At 46.2% G+C, this 18871-nt stretch overlaps 1 protein-coding gene across 1 annotated transcript in view; it reads right to left on the bottom strand.

The window, feature by feature from the left end:
* LOC140693684 (uncharacterized) overlaps window positions 1-18871 on the bottom strand; it is a 65765-nt gene that overhangs the window by 29261 nt on the left and 17633 nt on the right. Inside the window, exons 14-16 of the mRNA XM_072957391.1 lie at window positions 9700-9825; window positions 2163-2315; window positions 1298-1405 (exon numbers count right to left, since the gene is read on the bottom strand). The gene's annotated coding sequence lies outside the window, so the exon portion shown is untranslated. The remainder of the gene's footprint in view (window positions 1-1297; window positions 1406-2162; window positions 2316-9699; window positions 9826-18871) is intronic.

Here is an 18871-nt window from a genome sequence, read left to right as displayed (position 1 = left end):
AGAAAAAGTAAGGAACAAAGAGGAAATACAAAATGAACTGCAAAACAAAGTTCAAATTGTGATAAACACATTTCTATTAATAATTACTATAAATGTCAACGGACTAAATGCTTTAATCAAAGGACATACAGTGCAGAGTGGATAATAAAGCAAGTATCTACAATACGCTGTATACAAGTGACCCACGTTAGGGAGAAGGACACACATAGATTGAAAGTGAGAGGATTGAAAAAGATATTCCACACAAATGGAAATCACAAGAAAGCAGGAATATCAACAGTGATTTCAAATAAAATAGACTTTAAAACAAAGATTATAAAGAAAGATTAAGAAGGACATTTTATAATGATTAAAGGAGTCATAGATGAAGATATTACACTCATTAACATATATGAACACAACATAGGAGCACCTAAATATATAACAGACAAAAAGAGAATACTAACAGATAAAAAGGGAAAATTTGATCTGAATACAATCACGGTAGAAGACTTTAACAATCCATTAACATCACTGGACAGATCTTCCATACATAAAATTAATAAGACAACATAGAAATTAAATGATACAATAGAACAATTTGTTTTGGGTAATATTTTCAGAACTTTATATTTCCCTAAAATAGAACATACATTCTTCTCAAGTGCACATACCACATTTTCTAGAATAGATCATATACTTTGGCACAAAAGAAGCATTAACAATTTGAAGAAGATAGAAAATATTTGAAGCAACTTTTTCTGACCACAATAACATGAAATTAGAAATTAACTACAGAAAAATAAAGGAGAAATAAATGACAGTATGGAGGTTAAACAACATACTACTTTAAATAAAATGGGTGGATGATGAAATCAAAGAAGCAATAAAAAACACATTGAGACAAATGATGATGAAAACACAACCACACAGAACCTATGGGATCCAGAAAAGGCAGTGCTTAGAGGGAAGTTTATAGCGAGAGAATCAGGTCTACCTCAAAAACGAGGAACAACTGCAATAAACAATCAAACTTACCACCTAAAAGAATTAGAAAAAGAAGAGCAAAAATAACAAAAGTAAGCAGAAGGAAGGAAATAATAAAGATCAGGGAGGAAAAAAATAAAATAGAGATATAAGGAACATTTGAAAAAATCAAGCCAAGAGATGGTTTCTTGAAAGAGTAAACACAATTGACAAAATTATGTTCTATGCTGGAAATTGACACAACAATGCAAACTGACTATAACTCAATAAAATAAAAATTAAAAAATAAATATATTAACAAAAGAAAAAAGAAAAGGTAGTTTCTTCTCACCAGACTGGATGAGGGGACTGCAACCTATGCGGGGTCACACCCCATGGGAAAGCCTGGGGTCAGGATCGGAGGAGCAGGGTGCTGTGGACATGATCTGTCACAGGGTTTCTGCAGGAGGGGAGTGTGAGGCATGTGAGCAGGCTGAGGACTGGCCATTTGAGTAAGTTCATGGGCTCTGGAGTGGAGGGGCTCCCCCAAGTGTCTGGACTTGACTCTGGGTGAGTTGGGCAGGTGGACAGTGGCTCAGTGTGAGTCCAAGTCCAGTGGAGGAGGTAGTGATTTAGATCTAGAAGGACTCCTTCTGGGGTGGGAGGGCCCAAAAGGCAGGCAGGAGGCCAAGTCCAGGTGACTGAGAACAGGGTGTGTCCTGCATAGGGCTGCAGGGCAGATGAAAGCATCCAGTCTACAGAAGGTGGAAACACGGTCCATACAAGGGCTCAGCTCAGATGTCACCTCCTCAGAGGAGCCTTCTCTGCCTGCACAGTCTACAGGGACAGCCTCCTCCACGCACATCTCCCCAGCAGACACCTGCTCCATTTCCTGCATAGCACTCAGGAACCGGGCCCCTGCTCCGTACCCAGCCATGGTTCCGCTGCCCTGAGGAAAAGCTCTCACAGGAGCCATAAAGCCCTGCACGACCTGGGCCCCACCTCTCTGTCTCCTCTGGCACCACTGTCTCCACCTGGCCCTCTTCTCCTCCACTCCTGCACTCCTGACTTCCCCCAGCCCTGTGTGGTCTCCAGAGCACATGTCCCTCCTAACATGCTGTGTGTGCTCACTGTGTCTAATCCACTGCATGCCTCCCACCCAGGTCAGTATCCAGCACACAGTAGGGCTCAGTAAGTAGAGAATGAATGACTCTTACCATGACTGCTGGGAAGACTTTTGTCTGTGGCCTACAGTGATCACACACCCGTCACACAATCTCTGAGGTCCTACTGTGTGTTGGGTGGGTTCCAGATACTGGGCACAGCAGGTAGTGAAGCAGTCAGTTCTCCATCCTCATGCAGCAGACAGCCTGGTGGGGGACACAGAGAAAATTAAGTAAAATATACACAATGTCCGGAGGTGATATGTTCCATGGAGAAAAATAAGGTCAGGGAGGACATTTGAGTAGATTCCTGGAGGTGTTTAAGAAGCAGGCGGAGAGAGATCCTGGCTGGAAGAGCAGCCATCGCAAAGGCCCTAAGGGCAAAGTGGGATGTATGTGGAGGGTCTTAGTTATCCGTGTGAGTTCTTAGTCCTGCCTTGAGTATGTATGTTGCTTTTATTTGTAAACCTTGATTTCAGCTTTATAGCAAATTAACCTGCATCATCAATTTGCATAATTTAGCCAACTCTGTTTCAGGTGTTGTGGGCACAATGGCAGGCTAATTACTTGGGTTGGTAAAGAAATACCAGCGTCTGAGAAGGGTTTAGGAAAGTTCAATAGGGACACTGCTATAGACAACATCAGGCCACACAGGCAAGAGGTGCCTACACGAGCGCCAAGGGTGAGTGTGTGGGGTCTGTTACTGGGGGGGTGCTGTGCACACAAGGAGGAGGGGGCTGCATGATCAATTCATGCACAGGTACCTGGTTGGTTATGAGATCTGACAGGGGCTTCTCTGAACAAAAGGCTTTACCACTTTAATAAGGGAAGGATGTGAGGCCTCTCTTCCTGGGGCAATGAGGTTTCATAGCGTAAACACACAGCAAGAGAAGATGCTTTATAGCTTGTGGAAATGCAGGTGTGCAAAGGGTCCTGCAGTGGGGAGTGGGAGGTAAGGGGCCACTGGGCTCTAGGCACACAGAGAGCCCAGGGGTGAGGGTGTATGACTCTGAAGAGTGCCTGCTGGCTTCACACCAGGGACTTTATGTGGAAAGAGGAGAATCTAGGTTATCGGCACGTGTCTACTCAGTGACCTCCCTAAGCCTAACTCTGTCAGGCACCAGGTGGCTGTGAAATGAACATGAAGGTCCCCACCCTGAGGACCCCAATGAATGAACATCTTGATATCCTCAAGCCCCTTCCCCTGCGCCACCGCCCCACCTCATCTGGGTCTCAGGCTTTGACCCTGACATCAGTGGCATCTTCATTCCCTACATCCAGCTCCTCTGGACGTCTCTGTGATGAGCTGTTCCATGTCAGCAAGCCCCAAACTGAGCTCTGCCTTTTCCCCATGATTGCTTCCTCCCTGTGAAGCCCCTCGTGAAGGAGCCACCACTAGCAGGATCCTACAGCTCTGGGCTCTGCCTTCCCCACCCCTCCGATGACTCCCAGCCCATGATCCCCTCTGGAGGTCCCTATTATCCTCTCCCTCCCACTTCAGTCTTGGGCTGCACACCAAATCCCTCTTCAAAATCTCCCACAAGACAGGTCCAGGTCCACTTGGGGACACTGAGGTGACACAGGCGGGTGTTCCTCGGAATGAAGAGAAGGATACTGAAGCAGAGGAGAGAAAAGGGCTCCCAATCCACCAGAACACATGCTAAAGTGGTGGCAAGACACCCATAAAGGGTGAGGCGGGCATCAAACTGCAGCCCCGCCCTCTGCTCCCCCAGGGTGCCCTGTGTTTCCTGCTTTGGCCTAGGGGACTCCCCCGCTCACTCTCTGTTAGAGGGGTGCCATTTCATTCATTCACACCCTCATTAACCATGTACATGGGTCCTGCTCAGTGTCAGGCCTCAGCTAGATGACAGCTCATCCTTGGGGACACAGCTCAGATCTCACCTCCTCCATGAAGCAGTTCTGGATTCCCACCCACCCCTGAAGCTCCTCTGGCCTCAATTGAGACCACTAGGGCTGTGACCACACTCTGATTACATCCCAAGTCTGTGATCTCTGTGAAAGCCCTGGGCCCAATGTAGAAAGAGACTCAGAAAAATGGGGCCAAAACGGGCTAAGAGAAATGTTACTATTCTCTATTACAGAGAATGGCACTGAGCAGAGGGAGGGCAGTGTCCAACCAAAGCCACAGAGGAGGGTCTCAGTGAGCCCTCCCATGGCCCTGTTACTAGTTCTCTGTTACAGATGAGGACACTGAGCCACAGAGAGGGAGCAGAGCACTGCCATAGCCTTGGCCCCACGGCCTGTGTCCTTTATGACTAGCTTCATGCTGCCAGCAGGGATGTAGGCCTGGAATGGACGTTGAAAGCAGCCTGACCCCCAGGCCCCCTTCATACACAATGTCAGTCTCAGGAAACACCCCTCAAGACCTACCTTATACCCCTGGGATTGGGACCTGATTGCTGTTCCTGGAAGCTGGCTGGGCTTCCCTGTGAATTGCCCCAGGAGATGCTTGGGACAGCCACAGGGCCCCTGAGGCTTCCTGTCCCCAGCTGAGCATCTCTGGTCCCCTTGACTGTCCCTGGCCCAGGCCTGATTACACGGGGTTTTGGCCGGGTAGCCAGCTGTGGAGATGAGGAAATGGGGGCAACATGCAGGTACATGCAGAGGTTCAGTTATTCACTCAACAATCATTGATTCAGGCTTTGCAGTGTGGCTGGCCTGGGCCCAGGCCTGGGTGTCCAGTAGTGAATACAGTCAACCCCTTGAGCCTTCTGGGAAAGCAGTCCTCAGAGAAACGGGCCCTCAGTGCACCCATCCTGCTCCCGATGAACAATCACACTGAGATGAGGCTGCGGCCATGGGTCCCAGTGGAGGATGAAGGGAGGAGGAAAACCCAGAGTGGGCACTGACCATGAGCCTGGACACTGGAACCAGATGACCTGGGCTCTGTAATCTGGGGTGGTCACCTCAGCTGTTCTCTCTGTGCCTCAGTTACTTCTGCAGAAATGGGTGATAATGCCTGTCCCTGCCCCACAGATTTTCGTGAGGAGTCAGTGAGCTTCTCTTAGGCGTGTAGGGCAGTTCCTGGCTATGGGTCAGGATCCTGCTCACCTCACAAGAGTCTGTCCCACTTTAAAGATGATAAAACCAAAGCTAAGGGGGTTATGAGACCAGCCTGGGCTAGCCCCCTTCTCATGGTCTGCTGTCCAGGTCTCCTGCTTTTACATCATACCTCTGCCCCCATATCCACCCAGCAAAGTAGGTGCTGAGAATCTGAGCAAATCAGAGTATGAATGGAGGCACACCCTCTCCCCATCTTGGGCTCTTGGGGTGGTGGGCTGGTTGGGGATATCGGGCTCCTCCAGACTGTCCAGGAGGCCCAGCATGTCGGTCACCTCATTTCCACTCAACACGGAGTAGGTGTGTGTCCAAGGGCCAGAGGGCGCTGGAGTAACCCAGGGTGGGTGGATGCTAGGTAGGTGTGGGAGGCACAGAGTGGCCCCTGGAAGACAGTGTCTAGGCAGCCAAGGTGCGATGAATGAGGGTCCCCAAAAGGGGCAGAGGACAGAGTCCAGCCTGGACACCACCCCCTGCTGGACCCTGATCTGGGGTGAGAATTGGGACAAGCCAGGGCCCCGCTGGGACTCTACATCCAGCAAAGAGGTGAGGAAAAGTTAAGGAGACCGTGCTCCCTGTGTGAGGGTGCTGCTTCCAGGATCCTGGACGTTCCTTAGACCCTTGTGAAGTGGCTGCTGTTTCCAGCCCCATGTGGGCAGAAGAACTGAGGCAGGGAGGACAGAGTGACTCAGGACAGAGCTAGGATTCATCCAAGAGTGGGTGCTGAGCCTCTTGCTAAAAGCAGCCTCTGGGCATCATGGACTCAGGAAGTGCCTTGTCGTCCCTCTTAAGGCTCCTTGCATGTTAGGCAGGAAAGGTCCCAGTGCCCATACCTGGGCCTCTCTGGGTGATTCTGACATGTGGGATCATGATGGTCCTGGGAAAGGAGAGAGAATGTGGGCTGGGCGTCAGGTCTGCATCAGACCCTAATGATGCGCCTAATGTTGTGTGACCTGGAAACTCCCTGACCTCTCTGTGCCTGGCTTTCCAGCCCTGACTCAGAGGACTGCTGTGCTTGGCACACAGTAGGACCTCAATCAAAGGAAAAAGCCAGCCCTTCCCCAGGAACCTCTCCTCTTACATTCCCAAAGCTAAGCCCATGTTCCACACATCACCAGAGCTGAAACTTGACACACAGGGCAAGTGAAATCCAGCAACTCCTCCCTCCTGCCTGAGGCCCTTCGCTCCTCAGTGACAGTGGCTCAGAGCAGGTCTCTGCATCCCAGAAGTCTGAACTGAGCCTTGTGACCTGGAGGATTCCCTGTTCCACACAACTTTGTTTCCAGGTCCTTCCAACAAGACACAAGAGCACCTGGTCTGTGTCTTAGCTGCAAGGTCCTCCCTTTGCAAATTGCCCCATCACATCCGGGCTAGTTGATGTGAGTTCCAGAGCACATGACCATCCAAATGATGACTTCAGGGAAACATCCCTGCCCACACTGCACTCTTCAGAGCCCACCTCCTAAAATAAGGGGTAGTGACCCACGGTTGTGCACACTTTTATCAGAACACAGCCCTCACCCAACCAACATTGGAAACACGTGAGAAGCAGAGATTCCCAAGTGCCTGGACCCCTGTCATCCAGAAAGCAGAGGGTAGGGTAACAGACAGAAGGGGAGAAAGTACTTTCAAACTATATATCTGATAAGGGGTTAACACTCAAAACATATAAAGAACTCTTACAATTCAACAGCAAAAAAAAAAAAGCAATGTGATTTAAAAAGTGGGCAGAGGAACTGAATAGACATTTTTCCAAAGAAGGCACACAGATGTCTAACAGGTACATGAAAAGGTGCTCAACATCACTCACCATCAGGGAAATGCAAATCAAAACCACAATGAGATACCCCTCTCACCTCTCAGGGTGGGTGTCATCAAAATATAAGAGACAACATGTGATGGTGGTGGTGTGAAGAAAAGGGAAACTTGTGCAATGTTGTTGGGAATGTAAATTGGTGCCATCACTCGGGAAAAGAGTATGAAGGCTCCCCCAAAATTTAAAATTAGAACTTCCATATGATCCAGCAAGTCCATTGCAGGGAATATATCCAAAGGAAATGAAATCACTATGTCAATGAGACAACTGCACCCTCATGTTCACTGTATCATTATTTACAATAACCAAGACATGTAAACAACCTAAGTGTCCATCAGCAGATGAATGGGTACAGAAAACGTGATGCATATATATGTATATAAAATGGAATCTTATTCAGACATTATAAAAGTGAAATCCTGCCATTTGTGAAAACTTGGGAGGACCTTCAGGGTATTATGCTAAGTGAAATAAATAAGACAGAAAGACAAATACCTATGATCTCATTTATATGTGGAATCTACAAAATAAACCGAAACACATAGAAACAGATATCAGGTTGGTGGTTGCCAGAGGTGAGTCAGGGGATGATTGAAATTCGGAAAGATAATCAAAATGTACAAACTTCCAGTTAGAAGATAAACAAGTCCTGGGGACATAATGTACTGCAAGGTGACTGTAGTTAACAGCACTGCATTGTGCATTTGATAGTTAAGAGAGTACCTCTTAAAATTTCTCATCACAAGGAAAATAGTGTGTGACTATGGGTGATGACAGACGTCAGGTAAACTTAATGCACTGATCATTTCACAATATGCACATGTAAAAAGTCATTATGCTGCACACCAAAAGCCAACAAAGTTATGTGAAAACTGTATCTCAGGAATACTTATGTCAGGAAGCGGGGGTGCGAGACTGGACTACCTACTGCAGGAGCTGTCTTTGCCCTCCAACAGCAGAGGGTGGTAGTTGTGACAGGGACTGTAGGTCCCTCAAAGCCTAGAATGTTTACTGTCTGGACCTTCACAGGGAGAGAGTGCAGACCCTGCCCTGGAAGACAGTGGTCATGGCAGCAACAACGGCCTGCCTGTATGCAGGCTCAGCCCAGACAGCTCCTGTGCTCTGCTGTCACCGCATTTACTTCCCTCCACACCCTCAGAGGGAGAGGCTTCAAAGTTCTCATTTTACACGTGAGAAAACTGAGGCTCATTTGCTTTGAATTATTGACAAAGTGGTGGGGGAAGCTTTGAACTCCAGTGTTCTGACTTCAGAGCCACATCTCAGTCCTGATTTTTAGAAGGTGGAGGTCCAGGCACTGGGGACCCTCCACCTTCCTCACTTGTAGTCGTACTCCAGGGCTGCCACCCCCAAGGCGTCTGGGTGAACACAGTTAATCCGCTTACTCTGCACCAGCTGAGCCCTTGGCTGCCAGTCTGTTGTCACTGCCTGAAACCAGCTGAGGTTTTGCAAGTGAACCATCACCCCCTGCCAGCCCACCTGCCCAGCCATGTGGGGCAGAGCCCTCCTAGCCTGGACATTCTAAACCCTTAGCTCACACATTTGCACAACTGCATCAAAAGGGCCCTACTCCCTGAGTGGAGATATCGACAAGGGGAAGGGAGGGGAGTTTGGGGTGGCCGCTTACTGTGAAGGTGACACATGAAAGGGACATGTTCATGTCCATAATGCCACTCAATTTGAAGCTAAGAACATGGTCACAGCGAGGGGTAAAAGCTGAGTGGCTACAAGGCTGCCTAGAAAGGGGCTTGACTATTGAATTGTAAATGTGTAATTTAATTTAAAAATTAGCCCCCTGGGTGATAAGAATTTGCCCCTAAGGCCAGAATTGGCGAACTGACCCCTGGGAACCCCTCAATTCCAGGATGTAATCATCTGAGCAAGGAGGGGGCTTAAATTGGAGTGTTGCCCTCTCAGTCATGGTGCACCTGCCCACGTGTGCACCCATGATCTGCAGTGCTCACACATCAAGGAGGTCCAGGTCATAAGGAAGGGATGACAGACTGTGAGGTCACACGTGTGCCCCTGCAGGGGTGAATGTTGTATAGAGAAGAGACCCCACTCTCACCTCCAGGAGGGGTGCTGGAGGAAGCAGGACTCCTGAGCCCCTAGGCTTAGCAAGCATCCTGGCTGAGGGTGGGGAGGCTGTCCACTCTGAAGTCATAGGTCAGAAGGTAGATTGGGGTCCCACCCCCACATCTCACCAGTGAGACCGTCTAGTCTGTTTTCTCTGTAAACTGAAACCCAGTCACCCTCACCCTCAGAACTGGGGGCAGCCTGTGTAAATTACAACACAAAGCCCTGGGCTGTTTCAGGTGCCCGGGGGTGTCCAGCCCCCCTAGGCCCGGCAGGTGGGAGAGGAGAGGTATGGGTTAGCAGGTGTGGCAGCAGAGCTGAGACTTGGCTGAGTGCATGCACTCTAATATCCAGGAACTGGGAGCTACCAGTAGCAAATCTGTTCACTGAGGCCATGTGTACTCTCCCTTGTCATTTACAATCCCCTGTTTGAACAGAGACCTCTGGACTCTATTAGCCACATTGTTGCCTGTCACCTCACTGTTGCAGTTCCAGGGTCTCCATTTAGCCAGCTTGAAGGAATAGTCAAACTTTTTCTTAAAACCAGTGACAGAAAACCAAAGTGGCTTAATGAAGCAAACAGGGCAGGAGAGAATGACTTACCTAACTGAGACGTCCACAGGGAGATAGCTTCAGGCAGGTCTGTACCTGGTGCTCAGTGACATCAACAGAAGTCATCCTTCCCCACCTCTGGGCTCTGCCACTGGTGTCATCTTCACATGGCTCTGCCTTTATGAAAGCAAGATGGTCACCAACTGCCACAGGCTGATATCACCACCCCTCAACTCCCAACTGAAATAGAACTTCTCTGCTCCCAGGATTCCAGCAACTAGGCCTGACCTCCGTGGAGCCTGATTGGGCTGGTGCCCAGCCCTGAGCCAATCACAGTGTCCAGGGAGGATGGAAAATGCTGATCGGCCAGATCAAGGCCATGTGACCATCCTCTCCAGGAAACCTGTGAGCTGTTCACCTGTTTCCAGCTTGGGAGAGTGTGATGTCTCCCAGAGGATCCTGCTTCTAGCACAACCTGCTGGTGGCACAATGAGCTGGAATGAGCCTGTCTGCTTGGTGACAACTGACAGGTCACTTAGTGGTTCCTTGCTCCAGGGAGGGAGGCATGTCCACACAGTATTGGGGCTTCAGAGCCAGAATGTAGTAGAAAAGCCTCCTGGTCTCCCAAAAGGTGGGAAAGTGAGCAGTGACACTGGAAAGGCACTCCTCTCTGTGGCCCTTGGCTTTCTCCTTGTTACAGTGGAGAGTGCAGTGCTGCCCCTGACAGCCCACTTCCCTGCTTGGAGGCCTTTGCAACAGGTGGAGAGTGCTTGGAAAAGCCCATTTATTCTGAGGAACTGTTATTGCTCCTGGTGGGATCATTATTTTCATGTCACTTGTGAGGTGGGCCCTGAGGGGTCCCTGATCTGGGGGCACAGACACCCACAGAAACTTGGCCCACTATTGCTGTTCATTCAACAATGACTTACCAAGCACCTACTGTGTGCCAGATTCCCAGGGTAGAGCAGTGATGTTGACAGCACAGGTCCCTGCCTCACCTCATCTCTGCATCCCAGGTGGGGCCACCAGAGTGGGAGTTCAGGAAGCAGAGGACGTGGCCGAAGCCTTGTGGGAACCCCTGGGTTTTTCTCTGTGCTGAGGGCACTAGCAGCACACCGATTGTGGGACTCAGTACCCGCAGGACCCAGCATTGATGGGTAAAGGAGAGGGGTATTTCTACAAGCCCATCCTCACTAACCCCAGTCTCTGAAGAGCAGCTCCAGTCTGCTCAAACCCAGGGGGCATCTGCCGCCATCCTGATCACCCTCTGGTATTACTCCCCGCTAAGATGCAATTTTCCCTGTGGCAGCTACTCTCAGAATATGTGTTTGTTTCTCTCCCATGTGGTTAAGTGGACTTCAGAAGCATGATAGCGATGGAGTGGCTAAGCCTCTGGGCAGATTGCTGGGTGACCCGCGGAACTTGCTGCACATGGTGAGCTCCCTTCTGCCAACCAATGGGCCAGGCCCCACCACTGTTCTGTCTGTTCTACCTCACTTAATCTGCACAGACACTCTGTGCGGGACATCCTGTTATCCCCCATCTCTGCTGACCTTGGGTGGACAAAGCTTGGGTTTGAGAAAGTTGCCCAGGTCACATGGTTGACAAGTGGGGAGCTGGGGATTTGCACCCTGGTCCCAGGAGTCTGGATCATGGAAAGGCCTGGGTGGGGCAGCTTATTGCAAAGGGAAGTCCTGCCCAAGCCCCTCCCATGAGAGCCCACCCAGCAGCATATCTAGCAGAGTCAGCATTTCCTGGACAAGATGGACAGAACCTCAAAAGTTCTTTGCAGATTGTTTCCATGTTCTTTTGCAAGCACAGAAAGGCCGCAGGCCAGGGAAGAATAAGGCCAAGAGTGTTTTCATTGGGAAGAGTGAAGGACAAGTGTGAAGACACACAGCACTCCCAGCAGCCCTCTCGGAAGAGAGTGCCACTGGGTGAGCAGCTACTGTGACTACCTACCATAACCCTGTGAGGTTTATGCCTGTACAACTCTGCCTGTGAGAAGAGCAAAGTGAAGCTCAGAGAGGTGTGGGGACATTCCAAAAACAAACAGATAAGGTGGGATCATCACCACCATGCCATGCTGGGACAGTCACCTGTCACACTGCTCAGGCATGGCCTGCTGGGAGTAGTGAAGGCCTGATAGGAGCACAGGAACACTGTGGTGAAGTTGACGTTTCTACCTGGGACAGCTGGTACCGGGGACTCTAGCTGGTTCTTCATTGTGCCTGCTTTGAGTGTCAGCATGTTGCAGCCTCATGTAGGGGAAAGGCTGTCTCCTTTCCACACGGGTGCAAAAGGAAGAGCATGTACACACTGGCATCACCATAGACCACCGGCAGGATCAGGATCTGGAGCTCAGAGCAGAAACTGCCAACACCCCAGGAACTGGTGCAAGAGGAGGACCTCAGTGCCCCCTGAAACATTTCTAGTTTTAAAAACATACTTCATTAGGGGGAAGTGATAAACTGTTTATCCCTTCAAAATATTCTGTTATCCAAGGAACAATAGCACCTCAGCATTGTAAGAGGATTAACTCAGTCGTCAATAACCATCACTATAGGTATGAGAAAACAGAGTGTTAGGAGTTACAAAAGGGTCTCAAGATCATGCAGGTCAGAACTGAGAACCATTCAAAGCATGTGCTGCATGATAGCCTCTCTAAGCTACCTGAGGCTTGGTCTGCTCCTGACACAGGGCAGATGGTTCTGAGAAAACCACACTCCTCAGGGGACCCCAGGGAGTTGGCAGAGTTGAGTTTGGGTTCCTGGTCATCTTCTAAGTCTGGAATTTTGAGATTCTTCTTCACCTGTCCTTCCTCCAGAACAGAATCTGATTCAGACGGGATTCCAAGGACTGAGGCATGTGCCAGGCAAGAGAGCAGGCATAGCTGGATGAGAGCATCACCAGTGCCATTAAAAAAGAGGCCAGGGCACTGAGATTTCCAGTGATTTAGCATCATGGCTGGGAGGAGTCATGTGTTCTACAATGAGTTCCGAGTATCCTGCACCGTCCTCGAGGACCTGCAGAGGGTGCACGAAGCCAGCGTGTCTTAGGTAGCGGTGCGCATGCGCAGTCCGCATCAGCAGCCAGCGTCTTCCTTGGGGGCGGAGCTTGTTTTCCTCAGGACTGAGCGGGCGGCGCCAAGGAGGCTCCGGGACAGCGCTGCCTGCGTGTCTGCGGGAGGATGCTCCCCGCTCTCTGTCTGAAGTTACTCCGGTTTCCCACAGCCTGAGCCCGCTTCCTGCCGGGATGTGTGTGGACCTGACCGAGCTGGGGCCCCGGCCGGCAGGGCAGGAGGGGACGGGTGCGCTGGCGGGCCCTCTTCGACTATTCTCCTTGCCCGCCGGGAGCGGGTGAGTGTCCGTGTCCATCGGGGCCGCTGGGGTGTCCGCGCCCCTGGTCCTCACCACCTGGGTCCCCTCTTCCCCTGTGTGATCGCAGGTGTGTACACCGCGGGTCAGGAGCGGGGATTCGGGTGTGAGTGTCCGTGTCCATCCGGGCCGCGGGGGTGTCCGCGACCCTGGTCCTCACCGCCCGGGTCCCGCCTTCCTCCGTGTGAACGGAGGTGTGTACACCAAGGGTCAGGAGCAGGGACGCGGGTGTAATGGGAAAGGGGCTGAGAAAGTACTGAGAGTTACACAGAAGTGTGTAAAATTACATTATGTTAATTTTTATATTTTAAGTGTGTCAAAGTCAGAGTTTATCATGCTTTTACTTTCTTGTCTTTAAAGGAGTGCTATCATTTAGTTTATACTTAAAATATGCTTCTCAGCTTATCTCATTTTCAAGTCAAAATACTGCCACGGTTGACATTTTCTCATAATACAGTGACAATCTTAAACATTTGTGAATATAAACTCATTGAAAAAATCTTGCAGTATTCCATGATGAGTTGTCTTGTTAAAAATAATATCCAGGCCATTACTAAATTATTACAAAAATATAAATTTTTTGAAGCACTTTTAGAAGTTCCACACACAGTGGTATTTTTAAAACACCAACCACTGCATAGTGCTTAAGATCATTTAAGATGAAATATATTCAAACCTAAAACTTTAGAATACTCAAAAGGCAGGGTAATGGCTGCTTTTTCATTGCAAATACATTTTTTTCTTCATAAGTGCAAAATACGAAGGTATTCAGCTAAATTTTGTATATCTTTATTCAAAAGGTGAAATTAGAATATAATCTCCTTATTTTTGATTTTAAGGCTATTTCCCATAAAAATTGGTATTTTTATCTGTAGGACCTTAATTGTCTATTCATTTGTTTTTTTCTTTTCGTTTATTTTCTTTAACAGAGAGTGCATTCTTGTGTCTTGTTAGAGTTTTTAGTTCTCCTAACTTATTCCAAGACTTTCTGACACTGATGGTAAATAATGGGAGAGGCCTTATAGTAACTGTGCATCTTTTCATGTAGTCAGGATTTTTTTTTTTTTGGGTAACTTTTTTTTTTACAATTTCCACTTGGTTCACAATATTATCCCATTATCACAACTCAATAAAAAATTGTAATCTGTTTACACCAAGACACTTATGTCAGCAAAGTGCTTTTGCTGATATGATTTTACGTTAGATTATAATATTTGATTTGATTTACATATAGACTAATACCTATTTTATATATTTACACACATATATGAATATCTGCTAAATGCCATTAATTTGCATGGGGTGGTAGCTGATAACATGTGATCTTTCTGACCATTGGCTATTCTTATGTGTGTCTAACGTACTTCTTAGAACAGATACTAGAACATCACACCTCTCATTATACAGTATTTTAAAGGTTATATTTTATTTTACTTATTTTTAAACATTTTTTATTGAGTAATAGTCATTTTACAATGTTATGACAAATTCCAGTGTAGAGCACAATTTTTCAGTTATACATGAACGTACATATATTCATTGTCACTTTTTTTTTTTTGCTGTGAGTTACAACAAGATCTTGCATATATTTAAGATTCCACACATGAGTGATCTCACATGGTATTCCTCTTTCTCTTTCTGTTCTGCTCCACCTAGAATAACATTCTTCAGGAGCATCCATATCTCTGCAAATGGCGTTATGTAGTCAGTTTTTGTGGCTGAATAGTATCCCATCATATAAATATCCCACATCTTTATCCAGTCATCTGTTGATGGACATTTTAGGCTGTTTCCATGTCTTAGCTGTTGTAAATAGTGTAGAAAAATCAGCTGAAAACCTTATGGGGGTTCCCTTGTAACTCACTCTTTGTTTTTCTCTTGCTACCTTTAGGATCATTTCTTTATCCTTGAATCTGGCTATCTTGATTAGGATATGCCTTGGTGTGGGTCTGTTTCGGTTCTTCCTGCTTGGGACCCTCTGAGCCTCCTGTGCTTGGATATGATTCCTTCTTTAGGTTTGGGAAGTTTTCAGTCATGAGTCCTTCCCATACCTTTTCAACCCGCTTTGTTCTTTTTCCCCTTCTGGAATTCCTATTATGCATACATTGACACAGTTTATATTACCCCATAGGTCCCATATATTGTTTTGTTTTTCATTTGTTTTTCTCTCAGCTGTTCTGATTGGGTGCTTTCTGTTGTCCTGTCTTCTAGGTCACTTATTTATTCTTCTGTATTTTCTTGTCTGCTTTGCACAGCCTTTAGGTCAACTCTCATCTCAGCCAATGAGTTTACTAATTCTACCTAGTTCTTCTTTATAGTTTCTATTTCATTTTTGATACATTTTATATACCAAAACACTATTTCTTTTAGTTCCTTCAGTACTTTGATCACTCTTTTTTGAAATCTTGATCTAACAGACCATCAATGTCTATTTCCTTGATCATGCTTTCAGGGGATTTCTCTTGAATTTTTCATTGGGAGTGGTTTCTCTTCTTCTTCACATTGCTCATATCTCTCTGGCACCGTGGCTTAAGGAGTAGCAGTTACCTCCTTATCCTGGAGATGGTGTGCCCTTAATGATTTTATCGAGAGGTCTTTGTGTCTTTGCCCTGCTTCACGAACTCAGCTTGCTGTTTCATAGGCCTTCTGTTGGCACCCTCATCTGTGCTGCTCTCAGTGGCTGTTGGCCAGCAGATTGTGCCCCCTCCTAACACTAGGTCAGGAACTGAGCTCTTATCCAGTGGGTGGGCAGGTCACTCCCCCTCCTGATGCCACAGTCAGATGCTGTGCTTGGGGGAAAGCAGGTGGGCAGATCACACCCCACCCCAGCACCGTGGTCAGGTGCTGTGTTCCTGCCAGGAAGGTGGGTGGCTGCCCACTTGCCCTCTCCTGGTGCTGGTCACTCTGCTGCTCTGTGCAGCAGCCTGCTCTGCCTCGGGTAGGCGGTCTGTAGGTGGGCTCAGGGAAGACCACAGAACAGCCCCGCCTACGCTCTGTGCCAAATCTGAGCTCCTTGTTTCCCTTGGCAGCACAAGTTCTCTGAGGTGTCAGGGTAGAAAAATCCTCTCTGCCTCAGGCTATAAACAAGTCTCAGTCCTGCCTAAAAGGTTGTGGAGCCCCCATGTGCAGATTCAGGTCTCAGCCCTGCCCCCACCCGGGCACTATGCACAGGAGGAGATGGTAGCTGTGGCTGAGCCCTGCCTCTCTTCTTGCGAGATGTGCCAGTAATGGCACAGGTCTGAGGAGACAAAGGCTTCAGCACCCCTCCCCCCAAGGCACATGCCTGTTTATAGTTTTGTTTACCTTCTGAGTTAAAATTTACCTGACAATGAAATGTATAAATTAGGCTTTTGAGGTTCATCCTTGTATCAGTAGTTGATTCTTTTTTATTGTTGAATTGTATTCCATTGTTTGAATATAATATCATTTGTTTTATCCATTCTCCTACTGATAAATACTTAGGCTTTGGATATCTTTTTTTGCAGCAAACATTTTTTTAAAAAATGCAAATATAATATACATGCTTAAATGTGAGCATATCTTAAGTATACAGCTCAGTGATTTTTCACAAAGTAAACACATCTATGTAACCTTCATCCAGTCAAGAAACAGAACATTGCTGTTCCACTTTGGGTTTCTTCCCAGATACTATGGCACCCCTTTGATGGATTCACCATCCTAAATTCAGCCACCATGGATTTTTTTTTTTGCTTTTGAAAGTTTTAGTCCCATACATTCCACTCAACATTACGTAAGATTCATCCACTAGTGTTTTCTGTAAACTGGTATATTTATTTTTATTGCTTTAAAGTATACAATTTGTATGCATGTGCCACCACTTATGGTTATGTATTTATTGTTGACAGGTGTTTGGGTCATTTTCTATTTGGGGCTATAACAAATAGTGATTATGAGAATTTTCTGGATGTCCTTTTGTGCTCAGATGTAGAAGCTTCTGAAGGGTACACAGGGAGTGTGTGTGTGTGTGTGTATGTATGTATGTGTGTGTGTGTGTACATACATACACACACACATATACATATATAACTTTCATTCAAAAAGCCTACTTTCAAAGTATTTGAAAGAATTTATATTCCCACTGGCCATGTGTAAGAGTCCCCATTGCATGTTACCCTCACCAATGCTTCATGTCACTTAACAACTAACTATTCTAGTGGATGTCTAATGGTGTTCCAAGTGTGGTTTTAGTACGTATTTTTATTATTACTAAAGAGGTCAGCCACTTTTCATAGCTTATTTGGATTTTTCTTTTTGTGTGTGAAGCACTTGTTCAATTTTTTTGCACATTTTAATATTGAGGTTTTGCCTTTTTCTCCACTGGTTTTTGTTCTCTATATGCCCTAGATACAAGTCTTTTGTTGGATATAGGTATAGCAAATATATTTTCCCACCATGTGGCTTTTCACTTTCTTAATGGTATCTCTTGATAAAAATAATTCTTAATTTTACTGAAGCCTAACTTAAAACTCTTCTTTTATGTTTAGTGCTGTGTCCTGTTTAAGAACTCTTTGCCACTTCAAAGTCATTAAAATATCTCCTACACTATTTCCTAGATGCTTTATTTTGGTGGGGGATTAGGTTATTTATTTTAATGGAGGTACTGGGAGTTGAACCCAAAACCTTATGCATGCTAAGCACACATTCCACCTGAGCTTTACCCTCCCCCAGATGCTTTGCTTTTTGTTTCAAATTTATTAGATTTATAATCTATCTAAAATTACTGTTCATGTATGGTACAGGGTTTAATTCAATACTGTTCCATTGGTCTATATGTCTAACTTTAGGTAGTTATCACATAGACTTAATATTGTTTTATAGTAAGTTCTTTAACATTGTTCTTTAATATCATCTTGGCTATTGTTGGCTCTTCAAGCTTCTCTATGTATTTAGAATCAGCTTGTCAATTTCTACAAATAAACAGTAACAACAATTAAGTTTTGGGGATTTTGATGTGCACATATAAATCTTTGAATCAGTTGAAGGGGAACTGACATCTTTAAAATGTTGAGCCCTCCAATCCATAAATTTGGATTACCTCCCCCATATTTATTTTTATCACTGCTGTAACAAATTATCACAAATTTTGCAGCTTAAAGCAACACAAACTTATTATTTTATGGTTCTGTAGGTCAAGTGAGGAACAGGTATCACTTGGCTAAAAATCAAGATGTCAGCAGGGCTGTATGCCCTTCTGTAAGTCAAAGGAAGAATATATTCCTTGTCTTTTCCGGCTTCTTGTGTTCACCCACATTTCTTTACCCATGGCCCTTCCTCTATCTTCAAAGCTAACAGCTTTACAGCTTTCTAATCCTTCTTCCAAAGTCATATCTTTCTGACCACATCTGGGAAAGATTTTCAATTTTTAAGGACTCCTGTTGTTAGACTAGGCCCATGTAGATAATCCAGGCTAATCTCCCTGTCTCAGAGTCCTTAACCTGATACATCTGCAAAATACCCTTTGCCATGTAAAATAACATATTCACAGATTTCAGGATTAGAACATGGATATAGGTAGGGGTCAGTGTGGTGCACTATTCTGTTTATCAAACTGTTTAACATTTGATGCTTTCTGACAAACGTATAAGATAGAAGATCCTGATCATGTTTAGAATGCTTCCTCTGCAAAATATTGGGCACTGAGTTTATTTGAAAGGACTGAAAATAATATTACCATAGGAATGGTTTCCTAATTCTACTGACATTTACTTACTTTATACTTAAATACCCAAAATGGTCAGCCAGGAGTGGGATCTTGGCAAATAAAATAAAAGTATAATTCAAGCTTTTATCACTGAATTTATTAGCTAATTCTATTTTAGAAACAG

Source organism: Vicugna pacos, unplaced genomic scaffold (genome assembly GCF_048564905.1).
Source record: "Vicugna pacos unplaced genomic scaffold, VicPac4 scaffold_20, whole genome shotgun sequence".
Taxonomy (NCBI): domain Eukaryota; kingdom Metazoa; phylum Chordata; class Mammalia; order Artiodactyla; family Camelidae; genus Vicugna; species Vicugna pacos.
Note: the sequence above shows the minus strand (reverse complement) of the source record. Positions and strands in the feature narration are given on the sequence as shown.